This window comes from Chiloscyllium punctatum, chromosome 46, assembly GCF_047496795.1.
Source record: "Chiloscyllium punctatum isolate Juve2018m chromosome 46, sChiPun1.3, whole genome shotgun sequence".
In the NCBI taxonomy this organism is placed as follows: Eukaryota; Metazoa; Chordata; class Chondrichthyes; order Orectolobiformes; family Hemiscylliidae; genus Chiloscyllium; species Chiloscyllium punctatum.
The window spans coordinates 17367195-17390859 of record NC_092784.1 but is presented as its reverse complement, the minus strand read 5'-3'; the positions used below and the strand labels follow the sequence as shown (position 1 = coordinate 17390859).

The 23665-nt window shown below is 45.3% G+C and overlaps 3 non-coding genes across 3 annotated transcripts; all 3 read right to left on the bottom strand.

The window, feature by feature from the left end:
- Nucleotides 1-17109: 17109 nt before the first annotated feature.
- On the bottom strand, nucleotides 17110-17191 carry trnal-uag (transfer RNA leucine (anticodon UAG)). Its single transcript has one exon. It is a non-coding gene; the product is annotated as a tRNA-Leu (tRNA).
- Nucleotides 17192-19108: 1917 nt separating this feature from the next.
- Nucleotides 19109-19190, bottom strand: trnal-uag (transfer RNA leucine (anticodon UAG)). The gene has a single exon. It is a non-coding gene; the product is annotated as a tRNA-Leu (tRNA).
- Nucleotides 19191-23106: 3916 nt separating this feature from the next.
- trnal-uag (transfer RNA leucine (anticodon UAG)) lies at nucleotides 23107-23188 on the bottom strand. Its single transcript has one exon. It is a non-coding gene; the product is annotated as a tRNA-Leu (tRNA).
- Nucleotides 23189-23665: the final 477 nt, after the last annotated feature.

Here is a 23665-nt window from a genome sequence, read left to right as displayed (position 1 = left end):
ATTACCTCACCCCACCCCCACTCCGGAAGAGGTGCTAACTGCCCTTGATTGCTTTTTGTTCACGATGTGAAGAGCTCTCACGCTTGAGTCACCTTCACGTCTCTGGTTGCTGAGTGAATCACAAAAAAGGAATTTCACCAGAGCTGCAACTGCCTCCCTTCCCCACTCGCCCTCCCCGTTTACATTTTCCTGCTCGTCAGTGATTTAAAGAAAACCAAATGAAAAGCAGTCTGTGGCACAATCATTTCGACTGCTCACGGGAAAGGTAGCATTGTGAACCACTGCAGAAACGAACGATTTCCTTACTTTTGCTCCGACTGACCATACTCTGGGAAATTTTCCCAGATTCTCAGTTGAGGATTCTTGCCGCTGGAAGTTACCTCACGAACCCTGTTAATTCGTAATGTATTGAGAGAATCGCACAACAGAAAGCATTTAACACGGAACACAAACAAAACTGCCAAACCAAATGCATTCTCAGACACAGCGAGCATGAATGCTAAATGTGAGACAGTCCGGGGGCATGAGCCATAAAGTAATCTCACAATTAACAACAGGGCAATTCAAAACTACTCTTTCAAACATACTGGAGCCTGAGTGCACCACCACTTCCCAGACAATGCCGAAAAGAGAGAAAGAAAGAATATTATAAGAATGGGTCATAAAAAATGAATTTCAACAATCACAGTCTCGATTAGATTACCTTTCCCTTCCGACGTACCCAGGACGGAAATGAATGAAGTGGGAGAAATTCAATACCATATGACGTCGAAATTCATTGGAAGGATTTTCTCATTGGCCAGAAAACCAAATAACCACGAGTCGAGTCACCGTAGGACTTTGTTTCACAACAGCGATGAAATAACAGTCTCCATTCGGTTCCAGTAAAAAGACAACTTGTCTGGAACATAAAGCAAGAGTAGAGCTGCTTGCGATTTTTCCGCGCGAGAGGCGAATACGATCATTACAGCACAGACAAGTTGGAAAAAATCGGCACTTTCCCACACCACTGTTCATTGCCCGGGAAGCAAACCTATTTGGCTTCTGTTTAAAACCGAACGGCAGCAGGGATCGAAACAACTCTGCAGGAAGCGGCGTGGTTGGAGTTGATCAGCAGAAATGGCAGCGGTGGGATTCTAACCCACGCCTCTGTCGAGACTGGAGCCTAAATTCGGCGCCTTAGACCGCTCGGCCACACTACCAGCCGGCGGCAGAGCACCTTTTCTTGCAACTCCAATTCTGCTCCTGCATGACAACAGGTGCAAAGTCACGTGAAAAGGGTTCCATGATCCCTCTCCGACTCGCACAGCTGCTGGGATGTGCCCGTCTACAATATCAATTTCGCAGCAGATAATGATAGCCCGTCAATCCAGACAAAAATCAATGGTAAGCTGAGTCTATTTTCTCAAACTCTTTTCAGCTACAAATGTATCTGTGAGAGCGTCAGAATATACGATCGGTTATCATTTGGTCAAATTATCATGAGCTATTTGACATTACTGCAATTTCGATTCTTGCATTGCTAAATGATTTCACCCATTGCTCAAAACAGGACAACTTTCACGTTTACACGGAATATGAAGCACACCGGTCTACAGGGAAGATGCACAAAGCTGAGTAGGCCGTGTTCCACATCATACCGCGCAGCATAGTTTCAGTCACTGTGCCTGTTTTGCAGAATACGAGTCCCAAAGAATGTTCTCCACCCTAAAACCGGAGGTAGCACTACAATCCGAGAACGACAGATCACATTGTAAGGATGCTCTGACCTCGGAGCCAGGTCGAGATGCCACTTTTCTTGCCTTTTTGCCTTCACCGTGCAATTCGCTGCAGAGATCTTCACACATGGATACCAACTGAGTTGGAAACCTGTGTGGGAATCGAAGATAAGCGACTCAATAAATTTTGCTAAATTCCATGGTGCGTTTTAGAAATGCAGTTTCTCTTCACCTCAATCTAAAAGGCAGTTTCTGAACATAGTAACAGAAGTCAAAAGGTAATTACCTCACCCCACCCCCACTCCGGAAGAGGTGCTAACTGCCCTTGATTGCTTTTTGTTCACGATGTGAAGAGCTCTCACGCTTGAGTCACCTTCACGTCTCTGGTTGCTGAGTGAATCACAAAAAAAGAATTTCACCAGAGCTGCAACTGCCTCCCTTCCCCACTCGCCCTCCCCGTTTACATTTTCCTGCTCGTCAGTGACTTAATGAAAACCAAATGAAAAGCAGTCTGCGGCACTATCATTTCGACTGCTCACGGGAAAGGTAGCATTGTGAACCACTGCAGAAACGAACGATTTCCTTACTTTTGCTCCGACTGACCATACTCTGGGAAATTTTCCCAGATTCTCAGTTGAGGATTCTTGCCGCTGGAAGTTACCTCACAAACCCTGTTAATTCGTAATGTATTGAGAGAATCGCACAACAGAAAGCATTTAACACGGAACACAAACAAAACTGGCAAACCAAATGCATTCTCAGACACAGCGAGCATGAATGCTAAATGTGAGACAGTCCGGGGGCATGAGCCATAAAGTAATCTCACAATTAACAACAGGGCAATTCCAAACTACTCTTTCAAACATACTGGAGCCTGAGTGCACCACCACTTCCCAGACAATGCCGAAAAGAGAGAAAGAAAGAATATTATAAGAATGGGTCATAAAAAATGAATTTCAACAATCACAGTCTCGATTAGATTACCTTTCCCTTCCGACGTACCCAGGACGGAAATGAATGAAGTGGGAGAAATTCAATACCATATGACGTCGAAATTCATTGGAAGGATTTTCTCATTGGCCAGAAAACCAAATAACCACGAGTCGAGTCACCGTAGGACTTTGTTTCACAACAGCGATGAAATAACAGTCTCCATTCGGTTCCAGTAAAAAGACAACTTGTCTGGAACATAAAGCAAGAGTAGAGCTGCTTGCGATTTTTCCGCGCGAGAGGCGAATACGATCATTACAGCACAGACAAGTTGGAAAAAATCGGCACTTTCCCACACCACTGTTCATTGCCCGGGAAGCAAACCTATTTGGCTTCTGTTTAAAACCGAACTGCAGCAGGGGTCGAAACAACTCTGCAGGAAGCGGCGTGGTTGGAGTTGATCAGCAGAAATGGCAGCGGTGGGATTCGAACCCACGCCTCTGTCGAGACTGGAGCTTAAATTCGGCGCCTTAGACCGCTCGGCCACACTACCAGCCGGCGGCAGAACACCTTTTCTTGCAACTCCAATTCTGCTCCTGCATGACAACAGGTGCAAAGTCACGTGTAAAGGGTTCCATGATCCCTCTCCGACTCGCACAGCTGCTGGGATGTGCCCGTCTACAATATCAATTTCGCAGCAGATAATGATAGCCCGTCAATCCAGACAAAAATCAATGGTAAGCTGAGTCTATTTTCTCAAACTCTTTTCAGCTACAAATGTACCTGTGAGAGCGTCAGAATATACGATCGGTTATCATTTGGTCAAATTATCATGAGCTATTTGACATTACTGCAATTTCGATTCTTGCATTGCTAAATGATTTCACCCATTGCTCAAAACAGGACAACTTTCACGTTTACACGGAATATGAAGCACACCGGTCTACAGGGAAGATGCACAAAGCTGAGTAGGCCGTGTTCCACATCATACCGCGCAGCATAGTTTCAGTCACTGTGCCTGTTTTGCAGAATACGAGTCCCAAAGAATGTTCTCCACCCTAAAACCGGAGGTAGCACTACAATCCGAGAACGACAGATCACATTGTAAGGATGCTCTGACCTCGGAGCCAGGTCGAGATGCCACTTTTCTTGCCTTTTTGCCTTCACCGTGCAATTCGCTGCAGAGATCTTCACACATGGATACCAACTGAGTTGGAAACCTGTGTGGGAATCGAAGATAAGCGACTCAATAAATTTTGCTAAATTCCATGGTGCGTTTTAGAAATGCAGTTTCTCTTCACCTCAATCTAAAAGGCAGTTTCTGAACATAGTAACAGAAGTCAAAAGGTAATTACCTCACCCCACCCCCACTCCGGAAGAGGTGCTAACTGCCCTTGATTGCTTTTTGTTCACGATGTGAAGAGCTCTCACGCTTGAGTCACCTTCACGTCTCTGGTTGCTGAGTGAATCACAAAAAAGGAATTTCACCAGAGCTGCAACTGCCTCCCTTCCCCACTCGCCCTCCCCGTTTACATTTTCCTGCTCGTCAGTGACTTAATGAAAACCAAATGAAAAGCAGTCTGCGGCACTATCATTTCGACTGCTCACGGGAAAGGTAGCATTGTGAACCACTGCAGAAACGAACGATTTCCTTACTTTTGCTCCGACTGACCATACTCTGGGAAATTTTCCCAGATTCTCAGTTGAGGATTCTTGCCGCTGGAAGTTACCTCACAAACCCTGTTAATTCGTAATGTATTGAGAGAATCGCACAACAGAAAGCATTTAACACGGAACACAAACAAAACTGGCAAACCAAATGCATTCTCAGACACAGCGAGCATGAATGCTAAATGTGAGACAGTCCGGGGGCATGAGCCATAAAGTAATCTCACAATTAACAACAGGGCAATTCCAAACTACTCTTTCAAACATACTGGAGCCTGAGTGCACCACCACTTCCCAGACAATGCCGAAAAGAGAGAAAGAAAGAATATTATAAGAATGGGTCATAAAAAATGAATTTCAACAATCACAGTCTCGATTAGATTACCTTTCCCTTCCGACGTACCCAGGACGGAAATGAATGAAGTGGGAGAAATTCAATACCATATGACGTCGAAATTCATTGGAAGGATTTTCTCATTGGCCAGAAAACCAAATAACCACGAGTCGAGTCACCGTAGGACTTTGTTTCACAACAGCGATGAAATAACAGTCTCCATTCGGTTCCAGTAAAAAGACAACTTGTCTGGAACATAAAGCAAGAGTAGAGCTGCTTGCGATTTTTCCGCGCGAGAGGCGAATACGATCATTACAGCACAGACAAGTTGGAAAAAATCGGCACTTTCCCACACCACTGTTCATTGCCCGGGAAGCAAACCTATTTGGCTTCTGTTTAAAACCGAACTGCAGCAGGGGTCGAAACAACTCTGCAGGAAGCGGCGTGGTTGGAGTTGATCAGCAGAAATGGCAGCGGTGGGATTCGAACCCACGCCTCTGTCGAGACTGGAGCTTAAATTCGGCGCCTTAGACCGCTCGGCCACACTACCAGCCGGCGGCAGAACACCTTTTCTTGCAACTCCAATTCTGCTCCTGCATGACAACAGGTGCAAAGTCACGTGTAAAGGGTTCCATGATCCCTCTCCGACTCGCACAGCTGCTGGGATGTGCCCGTCTACAATATCAATTTCGCAGCAGATAATGATAGCCCGTCAATCCAGACAAAAATCAATGGTAAGCTGAGTCTATTTTCTCAAACTCTTTTCAGCTACAAATGTATCTGTGAGAGCGTCAGAATATACGATCGGTTATCATTTGGTCAAATTATCATGAGCTATTTGACATTACTGCAATTTCGATTCTTGCATTGCTAAATGATTTCACCCATTGCTCAAAACAGGACAACTTTCACGTTTACACGGAATATGAAGCACACCGGTCTACAGGGAAGATGCACAAAGCTGAGTAGGCCGTGTTCCACATCATACCGCGCAGCATAGTTTCAGTCACTGTGCCTGTTTTGCAGAATACGAGTCCCAAAGAATGTTCTCCACCCTAAAACCGGAGGTAGCACTACAATCCGAGAACGACAGATCACATTGTAAGGATGCTCTGACCTCGGAGCCAGGTCGAGATGCCACTTTTCTTGCCTTTTTGCCTTCACCGTGCAATTCGCTGCAGAGATCTTCACACATGGATACCAACTGAGTTGGAAACCTGTGTGGGAATCGAAGATAAGCGACTCAATAAATTTTGCTAAATTCCATGGTGCGTTTTAGAAATGCAGTTTCTCTTCACCTCAATCTAAAAGGCAGTTTCTGAACATAGTAACAGAAGTCAAAAGGTAATTACCTCACCCCACCCCCACTCCGGAAGAGGTGCTAACTGCCCTTGATTGCTTTTTGTTCACGATGTGAAGAGCTCTCACGCTTGAGTCACCTTCACGTCTCTGGTTGCTGAGTGAATCACAAAAAAGGAATTTCACCAGAGCTGCAACTGCCTCCCTTCCCCACTCGCCCTCCCCGTTTACATTTTCCTGCTCGTCAGTGACTTAATGAAAACCAAATGAAAAGCAGTCTGCGGCACTATCATTTCGACTGCTCACGGGAAAGGTAGCATTGTGAACCACTGCAGAAACGAACGATTTCCTTACTTTTGCTCCGACTGACCATACTCTGGGAAATTTTCCCAGATTCTCAGTTGAGGATTCTTGCCGCTGGAAGTTACCTCACAAACCCTGTTAATTCGTAATGTATTGAGAGAATCGCACAACAGAAAGCATTTAACACGGAACACAAACAAAACTGGCAAACCAAATGCATTCTCAGACACAGCGAGCATGAATGCTAAATGTGAGACAGTCCGGGGGCATGAGCCATAAAGTAATCTCACAATTAACAACAGGGCAATTCCAAACTACTCTTTCAAACATACTGGAGCCTGAGTGCACCACCACTTCCCAGACAATGCCGAAAAGAGAGAAAGAAAGAATATTATAAGAATGGGTCATAAAAAATGAATTTCAACAATCACAGTCTCGATTAGATTACCTTTCCCTTCCGACGTACCCAGGACGGAAATGAATGAAGTGGGAGAAATTCAATACCATATGACGTCGAAATTCATTGGAAGGATTTTCTCATTGGCCAGAAAACCAAATAACCACGAGTCGAGTCACCGTAGGACTTTGTTTCACAACAGCGATGAAATAACAGTCTCCATTCGGTTCCAGTAAAAAGACAACTTGTCTGGAACATAAAGCAAGAGTAGAGCTGCTTGCGATTTTTCCGCGCGAGAGGCGAATACGATCATTACAGCACAGACAAGTTGGAAAAAATCGGCACTTTCCCACACCACTGTTCATTGCCCGGGAAGCAAACCTATTTGGCTTCTGTTTAAAACCGAACTGCAGCAGGGGTCGAAACAACTCTGCAGGAAGCGGCGTGGTTGGAGTTGATCAGCAGAAATGGCAGCGGTGGGATTCGAACCCACGCCTCTGTCGAGACTGGAGCTTAAATTCGGCGCCTTAGACCGCTCGGCCACACTACCAGCCGGTGGCAGAACACCTTTTCTTGCAACTCCAATTCTGCTCCTGCATGACAACAGGTGCAAAGTCACGTGTAAAGGGTTCCATGATCCCTCTCCGACTCGCACAGCTGCTGGGATGTGCCCGTCTACAATATCAATTTCGCAGCAGATAATGATAGCCCGTCAATCCAGACAAAAATCAATGGTAAGCTGAGTCTATTTTCTCAAACTCTTTTCAGCTACAAATGTATCTGTGAGAGCGTCAGAATATACGATCGGTTATCATTTGGTCAAATTATCATGAGCTATTTGACATTACTGCAATTTCGATTCTTGCATTGCTAAATGATTTCACACATTGCTCAAAACAGGACAACTTTCACGTTTACACGGAATATGAAGCACACCGGTCTACAGGGAAGATGCACAAAGCTGAGTAGGCCGTGTTCCACATCATACCGCGCAGCATAGTTTCAGTCACTGTGCCTGTTTTGCAGAATACGAGTCCCAAAGAATGTTCTCCACCCTAAAACCGGAGGTAGCACTACAATCCGAGAACGACAGATCACATTGTAAGGATGCTCTGACCTCGGAGCCAGGTCGAGATGCCACTTTTCTTGCCTTTTTGCCTTCACCGTGCAATTCGCTGCAGAGATCTTCACACATGGATACCAACTGAGTTGGAAACCTGTGTGGGAATCGAAGATAAGCGACTCAATAAATTTTGCTAAATTCCATGGTGCGTTTTAGAAATGCAGTTTCTCTTCACCTCAATCTAAAAGGCAGTTTCTGAACATAGTAACAGAAGTCAAAAGGTAATTACCTCACCCCACCCCCACTCCGGAAGAGGTGCTAACTGCCCTTGATTGCTTTTTGTTCACGATGTGAAGAGCTCTCACGCTTGAGTCACCTTCACGTCTCTGGTTGCTGAGTGAATCACAAAAAAGGAATTTCACCAGAGCTGCAACTGCCTCCCTTCCCCACTCGCCCTCCCCGTTTACATTTTCCTGCTCGTCAGTGACTTAATGAAAACCAAATGAAAAGCAGTCTGTGGCACTATCATTTCGACTGCTCACGGGAAAGGTAGCATTGTGAACCACTGCAGAAACGAACGATTTCCTTACTTTTGCTCCGACTGACCATACTCTGGGAAATTTTCCCAGATTCTCAGTTGAGGATTCTTGCCGCTGGAAGTTACCTCACAAACCCTGTTAATTCGTAATGTATTGAGAGAATCGCACAACAGAAAGCATTTAACACGGAACACAAACAAAACTGGCAAACCAAATGCATTCTCAGACACAGCGAGCATGAATGCTAAATGTGAGACAGTCCGGGGGCATGAGCCATAAAGTAATCTCACAATTAACAACAGGGCAATTCAAAACTACTCTTTCAAACATACTGGAGCCTGAGTGCACCACCACTTCCCAGACAATGCCGAAAAGAGAGAAAGAAAGAATATTATAAGAATGGGTCATAAAAAATGAATTTCAACAATCACAGTCTCGATTAGATTACCTTTCCCTTCCGATGTACCCAGGACGGAAATGAATGAAGTGGGAGAAATTCAATACCATATGACGTCGAAATTCATTGGAAGGATTTTCTCATTGGCCAGAAAACCAAATAACCACGAGTCGAGTCACCGTAGGACTTTGTTTCACAACAGCGATGAAATAACAGTCTCCATTCGGTTCCAGTAAAAAGACAACTTGTCTGGAACATAAAGCAAGAGTAGAGCTGCTTGCGATTTTTCCGCGCGAGAGGCGAACACGATCATGACAGCACAGACAAGTTGGAAAAAATCGGCACTTTCCCACACCACTGTTCATTGCCCGGGAAGCAAACCTATTTGGCTTCTGTTTAAAACAGAACTGCAGCAGGGATCGAAACAACTCTGCAGGAAGCGGCGTGGTTGGAGTTGATCAGCAGAAATGGCAGCGGTGGGATTCTAACCCACGCCTCTGTCGAGACTGGAGCCTAAATTCGGCGCCTTAGACCGCTCGGCCACACTACCAGCCGGCGGCAGAACACCTTTTCTTGCAACTCCAATTCTGCTCCTGCATGACAACAGGTGCAAAGTCACGTGAAAAGGGTTCCATGATCCCTCTCCGACTCGCACAGCTGCTGGGATGTGCCCGTCTACAATATCAATTTCGCAGCAGATAATGATAGCCCGTCAATCCAGACAAAAATCAATGGTAAGCTGAGTCTATTTTCTCAAACTCTTTTCAGCTACAAATGTATCTGTGAGAGCGTCAGAATATACGATCGGTTATCATTTGGTCAAATTATCATGAGCTATTTGACATTACTGCAATTTCGATTCTTGCATTGCTAAATGATTTCACCCATTGCTCAAAACAGGACAACTTTCACGTTTACACGGAATATGAAGCACACCGGTCTACAGGGAAGATGCACAAAGCTGAGTAGGCCGTGTTCCACATCATACCGCGCAGCATAGTTTCAGTCACTGTGCCTGTTTTGCAGAATACGAGTCCCAAAGAATGTTCTCCACCCTAAAACCGGAGGTAGCACTACAATCCGAGAACGACAGATCACATTGTAAGGATGCTCTGACCTCGGAGCCAGTTCGAGATGCCACTTTTCTTGCCTTTTTGCCTTCACCGTGCAATTCGCTGCAGAGATCTTCACACATGGATACCAACTGAGTTGGAAACCTGTGTGGGAATCGAAGATAAGCGACTCAATAAATTTTGCTAAATTCCATGGTGCGTTTTAGAAATGCAGTTTCTCTTCACCTCAATCTAAAAGGCAGTTTCTGAACATAGTAACAGAAGTCAAAAGGTAATTACCTCACCCCACCCCCACTCCGGAAGAGGTGCTAACTGCCCTTGATTGCTTTTTGTTCACGATGTGAAGAGCTCTCACGCTTGAGTCACCTTCACGTCTCTGGTTGCTGAGTGAATCACAAAAAAGGAATTTCACCAGAGCTGCAACTGCCTCCCTTCCCCACTCGCCCTCCCCGTTTACATTTTCCTGCTCGTCAGTGATTTAAAGAAAACCAAATGAAAAGCAGTCTGTGGCACAATCATTTCGACTGCTCACGGGAGAGGTAGCATTGTGAACCACTGCAGAAACGAACGATTTCCTTACTTTTGCTCCGACTGACCATACTCTGGGAAATTTTCCCAGATTCTCAGTTGAGGATTCTTGCCGCTGGAAGTTACCTCACGAACCCTGTTAATTCGTAATGTATTGAGAGAATCGCACAACAGAAAGCATTTAACACGGAACACAAACAAAACTGCCAAACCAAATGCATTCTCAGACACAGCGAGCATGAATGCTAAATGTGAGACAGTCCGGGGGCATGAGCCATAAAGTAATCTCACAATTAACAACAGGGCAATTCCAAACTACTCTTTCAAACATACTGGAGCCTGAGTGCACCACCACTTCCCAGACAATGCCGAAAAGAGAGAAAGAAAGAATATTATAAGAATGGGTCATAAAAAATGAATTTCACCAATCACAGTCTCGATTAGATTACCTTTCCCTTCCGATGTACCCAGGACGGAAATGAAGGAAGTGGGAGAAATTCAATACCATATGACGTCGAAATTCATTGGAAGGATTTTCTCATTGGCCAGAAAACCAAATAACCACGAGTCGAGTCACCGTAGGACTTTGTTTCACAACAGCGATGAAATAACAGTCTCCATTCGGTTCCAGTAAAAAGACAACTTGTCTGGAACATAAAGCAAGAGTAGAGCTGCTTGCGATTTTTCCGCGCGAGAGGCGAACACGATCATGACAGCATAGACACGTTGGAAAAATTGGCACTTTCCCACACCACTGTTCATTGCCCGGGAAGCAAACCTATTTGGCTTCTGTTTAAAACCGAACTGCAGCAGGGGTCGAAACAACTCTGCAGGAAGCGGCGTGGTTGGAGTTGATCAGCAGAAATGGCAGCGGTGGGATTCGAACCCACGCCTCTGTCGCGACTGGAGCCAAAATGCAGCGCCTTAGACCGCTCGCCCACACTACCAGCCAGCGGGGGAACGCCTTTTCTTGCAACTCCAATTCTGCTCCTGCATGACAACAGGTGCAAAGTCACGTGAAAAGGGTTCCATGATCCCTCTCCGACTCGCACAGCTGCTGGGATGTGCCCGTCTACAATATCAATTTCGCAGCAGATAATGATAGCCCGTCAATCCAGACAAAATTCATTGGTAAGCTGAGTCTATTTTCTCAGACTCTTTTCAGCTACAAATGTATCTGTGAGAGCGTCAGAATATATGATCGGTTATCATTTGGTCAAATTATCATGAGCTATTTGACATTACTGCAAATTCGATTCTTGCATTGCTAAATGATTTCACCCATTGCTCAAAACAGGACAACTTTCACGTTTACACGGAATATGAAGCACACCGGTCTACAGGGAAGATGCACAAAGCTGAGTAGGCCGTGTTCCACATCATACCGCGCAGCATAGTTTCAGTCACTGTGCCTGTTTTGCAGAATACGAGTCCCAAAGAATGTTCACCACCCTAAAACCGGAGGTAGCACTACAATCCGAGAACGACAGATCACATTGTAAGGATGCTCTGACCTCGGAGCCAGTTCGAGATGCCACTTTTCTTGCCTTTTTGCCTTCACCGTGCAATTCGCTGCAGAGATCTTCACACATGGATACCAACTGAGTTGGAAACCTGTGTGGGAATCGAAGATAAGCGACTCAATAAATTTTGCTAAATTCCATGGTGCGTTTTAGAAATGCAGTTTCTCTTCACCTCAATCTAAAAGGCAGTTTCTGAACATAGTAACAGAAGTCAAAAGGTAATTACCTCACCCCACCCCCACTCCGGAAGAGGTGCTAACTGCCCTTGATTGCTTTTTGTTCACGATGTGAAGAGCTCTCACGCTTGAGTCACCTTCACGTCTCTGGTTGCTGAGTGAATCACAAAAAAGGAATTTCACCAGAGCTGCAACTGCCTCCCTTCCCCACTCGCCCTCCCCGTTTACATTTTCCTGCTCGTCAGTGATTTAAAGAAAACCAAATGAAAAGCAGTCTGTGGCACAATCATTTCGACTGCTCACGGGAAAGGTAGCATTGTGAACCACTGCAGAAACGAAATATTTCCTTACTTTTGCTCCGACTGACCATACTCTGGGAAATTTTCCCAGATTCTCAGTTGAGGATTCTTGCCGCTGGAAGTTACCTCACGAACCCTGTTAATTCGTAATGTATTGAGAGAATCGCACAACAGAAAGCATTTAACACGGAACACAAACAAAACTGCCAAACCAAATGCATTCTCAGACACAGCGAGCATGAATGCTAAATGTGAGACAGTCCGGGGGCATGAGCCATAAAGTAATCTCACAATTAACAACAGGGCAATTCCAAACTACTCTTTCAAACATACTGGAGCCTGAGTGCACCACCACTTCCCAGACAATGCCGAAAAGAGAGAAAGAAAGAATATTATAAGAATGGGTCATAAAAAATGAATTTCACCAATCACAGTCTCGATTAGATTACCTTTCCCTTCCGATGTACCCAGGACGGAAATGAAGGAAGTGGGAGAAATTCAATACCATATGACGTCGAAATTCATTGGAAGGATTTTCTCATTGGCCAGAAAACCAAATAACCACGAGTCGAGTCACCGTAGGACTTTGTTTCACAACAGCGATGAAATAACAGTCTCCATTCGGTTCCAGTAAAAAGACAACTTGTCTGGAACATAAAGCAAGAGTAGAGCTGCTTGCGATTTTTCCGCGCGAGAGGCGAACACGATCATGACAGCATAGACACGTTGGAAAAATTGGCACTTTCCCACACCACTGTTCATTGCCCGGGAAGCAAACCTATTTGGCTTCTGTTTAAAACCGAACTGCAGCAGGGGTCGAAACAACTCTGCAGGAAGCGGCGTGGTTGGAGTTGATCAGCAGAAATGGCAGCGGTGGGATTCGAACCCACGCCTCTGTCGCGACTGGAGCCAAAATGCAGCGCCTTAGACCGCTCGCCCACACTACCAGCCAGCGGGAGAACGCCTTTTCTTGCAACTCCAATTCTGCTCCTGCATGACAACAGGTGCAAAGTCACGTGAAAAGGGTTCCATGATCCCTCTCCGACTCGCACAGCTGCTGGGATGTGCCCGTCTACAATATCAATTTCGCAGCAGATAATGATAGCCCGTCAATCCAGACAAAATTCATTGGTAAGCTGAGTCTATTTTCTCAGACTCTTTTCAGCTACAAATGTATCTGTGAGAGCGTCAGAATATATGATCGGTTATCATTTGGTCAAATTATCATGAGCTATTTGACATTACTGCAAATTCGATTCTTGCATTGCTAAATGATTTCACCCATTGCTCAAAACAGGACAACTTTCACGTTTACACGGAATATGAAGCACACCGGTCTACAGGGAAGATGCACAAAGCTGAGTAGGCCGTGTTCCACATCATACCGCGCAGCATAGTTTCAGTCACTGTGCCTGTTTTGCAGAATACGAGTCCCAAAGAATGTTCACCACCCTAAAACCGGAGGTAGCACTACAATCCGAGAACGACAGATCACATTGTAAGGATGCTCTGACCTCGGAGCCAGTTCGAGATGCCACTTTTCTTGCCTTTTTGCCTTCACCGTGCAATTCGCTGCAGAGATCTTCACACATGGATACCAACTGAGTTGGAAACCTGTGTGGGAATCGAAGATAAGCGACTCAATAAATTTTGCTAAATTCCATGGTGCGTTTTAGAAATGCAGTTTCTCTTCACCTCAATCTAAAAGGCAGTTTCTGAACATAGTAACAGAAGTCAAAAGGTAATTACCTCACCCCACCCCCACTCCGGAAGAGGTGCTAACTGCCCTTGATTGCTTTTTGTTCACGATGTGAAGAGCTCTCACGCTTGAGTCACCTTCACGTCTCTGGTTGCTGAGTGAATCACAAAAAAGGAATTTCACCAGAGCTGCAACTGCCTCCCTTCCCCACTCGCCCTCCCCGTTTACATTTTCCTGCTCGTCAGTGATTTAAAGAAAACCAAATGAAAAGCAGTCTGTGGCACAATCATTTCGACTGCTCACGGGAAAGGTAGCATTGTGAACCACTGCAGAAACGAAATATTTCCTTACTTTTGCTCCGACTGACCATACTCTGGGAAATTTTCCCAGATTCTCAGTTGAGGATTCTTGCCGCTGGAAGTTACCTCACGAACCCTGTTAATTCGTAATGTATTGAGAGAATCGCACAACAGAAAGCATTTAACACGGAACACAAACAAAACTGCCAAACCAAATGCATTCTCAGACACAGCGAGCATGAATGCTAAATGTGAGACAGTCCGGGGGCATGAGCCATAAAGTAATCTCACAATTAACAACAGGGCAATTCCAAACTACTCTTTCAAACATACTGGAGCCTGAGTGCACCACCACTTCCCAGACAATGCCGAAAAGAGAGAAAGAAAGAATATTATAAGAATGGGTCATAAAAAATGAATTTCACCAATCACAGTCTCGATTAGATTACCTTTCCCTTCCGATGTACCCAGGACGGAAATGAAGGAAGTGGGAGAAATTCAATACCATATGACGTCGAAATTCATTGGAAGGATTTTCTCATTGGCCAGAAAACCAAATAACCACGAGTCGAGTCACCGTAGGACTTTGTTTCACAACAGCGATGAAATAACAGTCTCCATTCGGTTCCAGTAAAAAGACAACTTGTCTGGAACATAAAGCAAGAGTAGAGCTGCTTGCGATTTTTCCGCGCGAGAGGCGAACACGATCATGACAGCATAGACACGTTGGAAAAATTGGCACTTTCCCACACCACTGTTCATTGCCCGGGAAGCAAACCTATTTGGCTTCTGTTTAAAACCGAACTGCAGCAGGGGTCGAAACAACTCTGCAGGAAGCGGCGTGGTTGGAGTTGATCAGCAGAAATGGCAGCGGTGGGATTCGAACCCACGCCTCTGTCGCGACTGGAGCCAAAATGCAGCGCCTTAGACCGCTCGCCCACACTACCAGCCAGCGGGAGAACGCCTTTTCTTGCAACTCCAATTCTGCTCCTGCATGACAACAGGTGCAAAGTCACGTGAAAAGGGTTCCATGATCCCTCTCCGACTCGCACAGCTGCTGGGATGTGCCCGTCTACAATATCAATTTCGCAGCAGATAATGATAGCCCGTCAATCCAGACAAAATTCATTGGTAAGCTGAGTCTATTTTCTCAGACTCTTTTCAGCTACAAATGTATCTGTGAGAGCGTCAGAATATATGATCGGTTATCATTTGGTCAAATTATCATGAGCTATTTGACATTACTGCAAATTCGATTCTTGCATTGCTAAATGATTTCACCCATTGCTCAAAACAGGACAACTTTCACGTTTACACGGAATATGAAGCACACCGGTCTACAGGGAAGATGCACAAAGCTGAGTAGGCCGTGTTCCACATCATACCGCGCAGCATAGTTTCAGTCACTGTGCCTGTTTTGCAGAATACGAGTCCCAAAGAATGTTCACCACCCTAAAACCGGAGGTAGCACTACAATCCGAGAACGACAGATCACATTGTAAGGATGCTCTGACCTCGGAGCCAGTTCGAGATGCCACTTTTCTTGCCTTTTTGCCTTCACCGTGCAATTCGCTGCAGAGATCTTCACACATGGATACCAACTGAGTTGGAAACCTGTGTGGGAATCGAAGATAAGCGACTCAATAAATTTTGCTAAATTCCATGGTGCGTTTTAGAAATGCAGTTTCTCTTCACCTCAATCTAAAAGGCAGTTTCTGAACATAGTAACAGAAGTCAAAAGGTAATTACCTCACCCCACCCCCACTCCGGAAGAGGTGCTAACTGCCCTTGATTGCTTTTTGTTCACGATGTGAAGAGCTCTCACGCTTGAGTCACCTTCACGTCTCTGGTTGCTGAGTGAATCACAAAAAAGGAATTTCACCAGAGCTGCAACTGCCTCCCTTCCCCACTCGCCCTCCCCGTTTACATTTTCCTGCTCGTCAGTGATTTAAAGAAAACCAAATGAAAAGCAGTCTGTGGCACAATCATTTCGACTGCTCACGGGAAAGGTAGCATTGTGAACCACTGCAGAAACGAAATATTTCCTTACTTTTGCTCCGACTGACCATACTCTGGGAAATTTTCCCAGATTCTCAGTTGAGGATTCTTGCCGCTGGAAGTTACCTCACGAACCCTGTTAATTCGTAATGTATTGAGAGAATCGCACAACAGAAAGCATTTAACACGGAACACAAACAAAACTGCCAAACCAAATGCATTCTCAGACACAGCGAGCATGAATGCTAAATGTGAGACAGTCCGGGGGCATGAGCCATAAAGTAATCTCACAATTAACAACAGGGCAATTCCAAACTACTCTTTCAAACATACTGGAGCCTGAGTGCACCACCACTTCCCAGACAATGCCGAAAAGAGAGAAAGAAAGAATATTATAAGAATGGGTCATAAAAAATGAATTTCACCAATCACAGTCTCGATTAGATTACCTTTCCCTTCCGATGTACCCAGGACGGAAATGAAGGAAGTGGGAGAAATTCAATACCATATGACGTCGAAATTCATTGGAAGGATTTTCTCATTGGCCAGAAAACCAAATAACCATGAGTCGAGTCACCGTAGGACTTTGTTTCACAACAGCGATGAAATAACAGTCTCCATTCGGTTCCAGTAAAAAGACAACTTGTCTGGAACATAAAGCAAGAGTAGAGCTGCTTGCGATTTTTCCGCGCGAGAGGCGAACACGATCATGACAGCACAGACAAGTTGGAAAATATCGGCACTTTCCCACACCACTGTTCATTGCCCGGGAAGCAAACCTATTTGGCTTCTGTTTAAAACCGAACTGCAGCAGGGGTCGAAACAACTCTGGAGGAAGCGGCGTGGTTGGAGTTGATCAGCAGAAATGGCAGCGGTGGGATTCGAACCCACGCCTCTGTCGAGACTGGAACCTAAATCCAGCGCCTTAGACCGCTCGGCCACACTACCAGCCGGCGGCAGAACACCTTTTCTTGCAACTCCAATTCTGCTCCTGCATGACAACAGGTGCAAAGTCACGTGAAAAGGGTTCCATGATCCCTCTCCGACTCGCACAGCTGCTGGGATGTGCCCGTCTACAATATCAATTTCGCAGCAGATAATGATAGCCCGTCAATCCAGACAAAAATCATTGGTAAGCTGAGTCTATTTTCTCAGACTCTTTTCAGCTACAAATGTATCTGTGAGAGCGTCAGAATATATGATCGGTTATCATTTGGTCAAATTATCATGAGCTATTTGACATTACTGCAAATTCGATTCTTGCATTGCTAAATGATTTCACCCATTGCTCAAAACAGGACAACTTTCACGTTTACACGGAATATGAAGCACACCGGTCTACAGGGAAGATGCACAAAGCTGAGTAGGCCGTGTTCCACATCATAACGCGCAGCATGGTTTCAGTCACTGTGCCTGTTTTGCAGAATACGAGTCCCAAAGAATGTTCACCACCCTAAAACCGGAGGTAGCACTACAATCCGAGAACGACAGATCACATTGTAAGGATGCTCTGACCTCGGAGCCAGTTCGAGATGCCACTTTTCTTGCCTTTTTGCCTTCACCGTGCAATTCGCTGCAGAGATCTTCACACATGGATACCAACTGAGTTGGAAACCTGTGTGGGAATCGAAGATAAGCGACTCAATAAATTTTGATAAATTCCATGGTGCGTTTTAGAAATGCAGTTTCTCTTCACCTCAATCTAAAAGGCAGTTTCTGAACATAGTAACAGAAGTCAAAAGGTAATTACCTCACCCCACCCCCACTCCGGAAGAGGTGCTAACTGCCCTTGATTGCTTTTTGTTCACGATGTGAAGAGCTCTCACGCTTGAGTCACCTTCACGTCTCTGGTTGCTGAGTGAATCACAAAAAAGGAATTTCACCAGAGCTGCAACTGCCTCCCTTCCCCACTCGCCCTCCCCGTTTACATGTTCCTGCTCGTCAGTGATTTAAAGAAAACCAAATGAAAAGCAGTCTGTGGCACAATCATTTCGACTGCTCACGGGAAAGGTAGCATTGTGAACCACTGCAGAAACGAAATATTTCCTTACTTTTGCTCCGACTGACCATACTCTGGGAAATTTTCCCAGATTCTCAGTTGAGGATTCTTGCCGCTGGAAGTTACCTCACGAACCCTGTTAATTCGTAATGTATTGAGAGAATCGCACAACAGAAAGCATTTAACACGGAACACAAACAAAACTGCCAAACCAAATGCATTCTCAGACACAGCGAGCATGAATGCTAAATGTGAGACAGTCCGGGGGCATGAGCCATAAAGTAATCTCACAATTAACAACAGGGCAATTCCAAACTACTCTTTCAAACATACTGGAGCCTGAGTGCACCACCACTTCCCAGACAATGCCGAAAAGAGAGAAAGAAAGAATATTATAAGAATGGGTCATAAAAAATGAATTTCACCAATCACAGTCTCGATTAGATTACCTTTCCCTTCCGATGTACCCAGGACGGAAATGAAGGAAGTGGGAGAAATTCAATACCATATGACGTCGAAATTCATTGGAAGGATTTTCTCATTGGCCAGAAAACCAAATAACCACGAGTCGAGTCACCGTAGGACTTTGTTTCACAACAGCGATGAAATAACAGTCTCCATTCGGTTCCAGTAAAAAGACAACTTGTCTGGAACATAAAGCAAGAGTAGAGCTGCTTGCGATTTTTCCGCGCGAGAGGCGAACACGATCATGACAGCACAGACAAGTTGGAAAATATCGGCACTTTCCCACACCACTGTTCATTGCCCGGGAAGCAAACCTATTTGGCTTCTGTTTAAAACCGAACTGCAGCAGGGGTCGAAACAACTCTGCAGGAAGCGGCGTGGTTGGAGTTGATCAGCAGAAATGGCAGCGGTGGGATTCGAACCCACGCCTCTGTCGAGACTGGAGCCTAAATCCAGCGCCTTAGACCGCTCGGCCACACTACTATCCGGCGGCAGAACACCTTTTCTTGCAACTCCAATTCTGCTCCTGCATGACAACAGGTGCAAAGTCACGTGAAAAGGGTTCCATGATCCCTCTCCGACTCGCACAGCTGCTGGGATGTGCCCGTCTACAATATCAATTTCGCAGCAGATAATGATAGCCCGTCAATCCAGACAAAAATCATTGGTAAGCTGAGTCTATTTTCTCAGACTCTTTTCAGCTACAAATGTATCTGTGAGAGCGTCAGAATATATGATCGGTTATCATTTGGTCAAATTATCATGAGCTATTTGACATTACTGCAATTTCGATTCTTGCATTGCTAAATGATTTCACCCATTGCTCAAAACAGGACAACTTTCACGTTTACACGGAATATGAAGCACACCGGTCTACAGGGAAGATGCACAAAGCTGAGTAGGCCGTGTTCCACATCATACCGCGCAGCATAGTTTCAGTCACTGTGCCTGTTTTGCAGAATACGAGTCCCAAAGAATGTTCACCACCCTAAAACCGGAGGTAGCACTACAATCCGAGAACGACAGATCACATTGTAAGGATGCTCTGACCTCGGAGCCAGTTCGAGATGCCACTTTTCTTGCCTTTTTGCCTTCACCGTGCAATTCGCTGCAGAGATCTTCACACATGGATACCAACTGAGTTGGAAACCTGTGTGGGAATCGAAGATAAGCGACTCAATAAATTTTGCTAAATTCCATGGTGCGTTTTAGAAATGCAGTTTCTCTTCACCTCAATCTAAAAGGCAGTTTCTGAACATAGTAACAGAAGTCAAAAGGTAATTACCTCACCCCACCCCCACTCCGGAAGAGGTGCTAACTGCCCTTGATTGCTTTTTGTTCACGGTGTGAAGAGCTCTCACGCTGGAGTCACTTTCACGTCTCTGGTTGCTGAGTGAATCACAAAAAAGGAATTTCACCAGAGCTGCAACTGCCTCCCTTCCCCACTCGCCCTCCCCGTTTACATTTTCCTGCTCGTCAGTGATTTAAAGAAAACCAAATGAAAAGCAGTCTGTGGCACAATCATTTCGACTGCTCACGGGAAAGGTAGCATTGTGAACCACTGCAGAAACGAACGATTTCCTTACTTTTGCTCCGACTGACCATACTCTGGGAAATTTTCCCAGATTCTCAGTTGAGGATTCTTGCCGCTGGAAGTTACCTCACAAACCCTGTTAATTCGTAATGTATTGAGAGAATCGCACAACAGAAAGCATTTAACACGGAACACAAACAAAACTGGCAAACCAAATGCATTCTCAGACACAGCGAGCATGAATGCTAAATGTGAGACAGTCCGGGGGCATGAGCCATAAAGTAATCTCACAATTAACAACAGGGCAATTCCAAACTACTCTTTCAAACATACTGGAGCCTGAGTGCACCACCACTTCCCAGACAATGCCGAAAAGAGAGAAAGAAAGAATATTATAAGAATGGGTCATAAAAAATGAATTTCACCAATCACAGTCTCGATTAGATTACCTTTCCCTTCCGATGTACCCAGGACGGAAATGAAGGAAGTGGGAGAAATTCAATACCATATGACGTCGAAATTCATTGGAAGGATTTTCTCATTGGCCAGAAAACCAAATAACCACGAGTCGAGTCACCGTAGGACTTTGTTTCACAACAGCGATGAAATAACAGTCTCCATTCGGTTCCAGTAAAAAGACAACTTGTCTGGAACATAAAGCAAGAGTAGAGCTGCTTGCGATTTTTCCGCGCGAGAGGCGAACACGATCATGACAGCACAGACAAGTTGGAAAAAATCGGCACTTTCCCACACCACTGCTCATTGCCCGGGAAGCAAACCTATTTGGCTTCTGTTTAAAACCGAACTGCAGCAGGGGTCGAAACAACTCTGCAGGAAGCGGCGTGGTTGGAGTTGATCAGCAGAAATGGCAGCGGTGGGATTCGAACCCACGCCTCTGTCGAGACTGGAGCCTAAATTCGGCGCCTTAGACCGCTCGGCCACACTACCAGCCGGCGGCAGAACACCTTTTCTTGCAACTCCAATTCTGCTCCTGCATGACAACAGGTGCAAAGTCACGTGAAAAGGGTTCCATGATCCCTCTCCGACTCGCACAGCTGCTGGGATGTGCCCGTCTACAATATCAATTTCGCAGCAGATAATGATAGCCCGTCAATCCAGACAAAAATCATTGGTAAGCTGAGTCTATTTTCTCAGACTCTTTTCAGCTACAAATGTATCTGTGAGAGCGTCAGAATATATGATCGGTTATCATTTGGTCAAATTATCATGAGCTATTTGACATTACTGCAAATTCGATTCTTGCATTGCTAAATGATTTCACCCATTGCTCAAAACAGGACAACTTTCACGTTTACACGGAATATGAAGCACACCGGTCTACAGGGAAGATGCACAAAGCTGAGTAGGCCGTGTTCCACATCATAACGCGCAGCATGGTTTCAGTCACTGTGCCTGTTTTGCAGAATACGAGTCCCAAAGAATGTTCACCACCCTAAAACCGGAGGTAGCACTACAATCCGAGAACGACAGATCACATTGTAAGGATGCTCTGACCTCGGAGCCAGTTCGAGATGCCACTTTTCTTGCCTTTTTGCCTTCACCGTGCAATTCGCTGCAGAGATCTTCACACATGGATACCAACTGAGTTGGAAACCTGTGTGGGAATCGAAGATAAGCGACTCAATAAATTTTGATAAATTCCATGGTGCGTTTTAGAAATGCAGTTTCTCTTCACCTCAATCTAAAAGGCAGTTTCTGAACATAGTAACAGAAGTCAAAAGGTAATTACCTCACCCCACCCCCACTCCGGAAGAGGTGCTAACTGCCCTTGATTGCTTTTTGTTCACGATGTGAAGAGCTCTCACGCTTGAGTCACCTTCACGTCTCTGGTTGCTGAGTGAATCACAAAAAAGGAATTTCACCAGAGCTGCAACTGCCTCCCTTCCCCACTCGCCCTCCCCGTTTACATGTTCCTGCTCGTCAGTGATTTAAAGAAAACCAAATGAAAAGCAGTCTGTGGCACAATCATTTCGACTGCTCACGGGAAAGGTAGCATTGTGAACCACTGCAGAAACGAAATATTTCCTTACTTTTGCTCCGACTGACCATACTCTGGGAAATTTTCCCAGATTCTCAGTTGAGGATTCTTGCCGCTGGAAGTTACCTCACGAACCCTGTTAATTCGTAATGTATTGAGAGAATCGCACAACAGAAAGCATTTAACACGGAACACAAACAAAACTGCCAAACCAAATGCATTCTCAGACACAGCGAGCATGAATGCTAAATGTGAGACAGTCCGGGGGCATGAGCCATAAAGTAATCTCACAATTAACAACAGGGCAATTCCAAACTACTCTTTCAAACATACTGGAGCCTGAGTGCACCACCACTTCCCAGACAATGCCGAAAAGAGAGAAAGAAAGAATATTATAAGAATGGGTCATAAAAAATGAATTTCACCAATCACAGTCTCGATTAGATTACCTTTCCCTTCCGATGTACCCAGGACGGAAATGAAGGAAGTGGGAGAAATTCAATACCATATGACGTCGAAATTCATTGGAAGGATTTTCTCATTGGCCAGAAAACCAAATAACCACGAGTCGAGTCACCGTAGGACTTTGTTTCACAACAGCGATGAAATAACAGTCTCCATTCGGTTCCAGTAAAAAGACAACTTGTCTGGAACATAAAGCAAGAGTAGAGCTGCTTGCGATTTTTCCGCGCGAGAGGCGAACACGATCATGACAGCACAGACAAGTTGGAAAATATCGGCACTTTCCCACACCACTGTTCATTGCCCGGGAAGCAAACCTATTTGGCTTCTGTTTAAAACCGAACTGCAGCAGGGGTCGAAACAACTCTGCAGGAAGCGGCGTGGTTGGAGTTGATCAGCAGAAATGGCAGCGGTGGGATTCGAACCCACGCCTCTGTCGAGACTGGAGCCTAAATCCAGCGCCTTAGACCGCTCGGCCACACTACTATCCGGCGGCAGAACACCTTTTCTTGCAACTCCAATTCTGCTCCTGCATGACAACAGGTGCAAAGTCACGTGAAAAGGGTTCCATGATCCCTCTCCGACTCGCACAGCTGCTGGGATGTGCCCGTCTACAATATCAATTTCGCAGCAGATAATGATAGCCCGTCAATCCAGACAAAAATCATTGGTAAGCTGAGTCTATTTTCTCAGACTCTTTTCAGCTACAAATGTATCTGTGAGAGCGTCAGAATATATGATCGGTTATCATTTGGTCAAATTATCATGAGCTATTTGACATTACTGCAATTTCGATTCTTGCATTGCTAAATGATTTCACCCATTGCTCAAAACAGGACAACTTTCACGTTTACACGGAATATGAAGCACACCGGTCTACAGGGAAGATGCACAAAGCTGAGTAGGCCGTGTTCCACATCATACCGCGCAGCATAGTTTCAGTCACTGTGCCTGTTTTGCAGA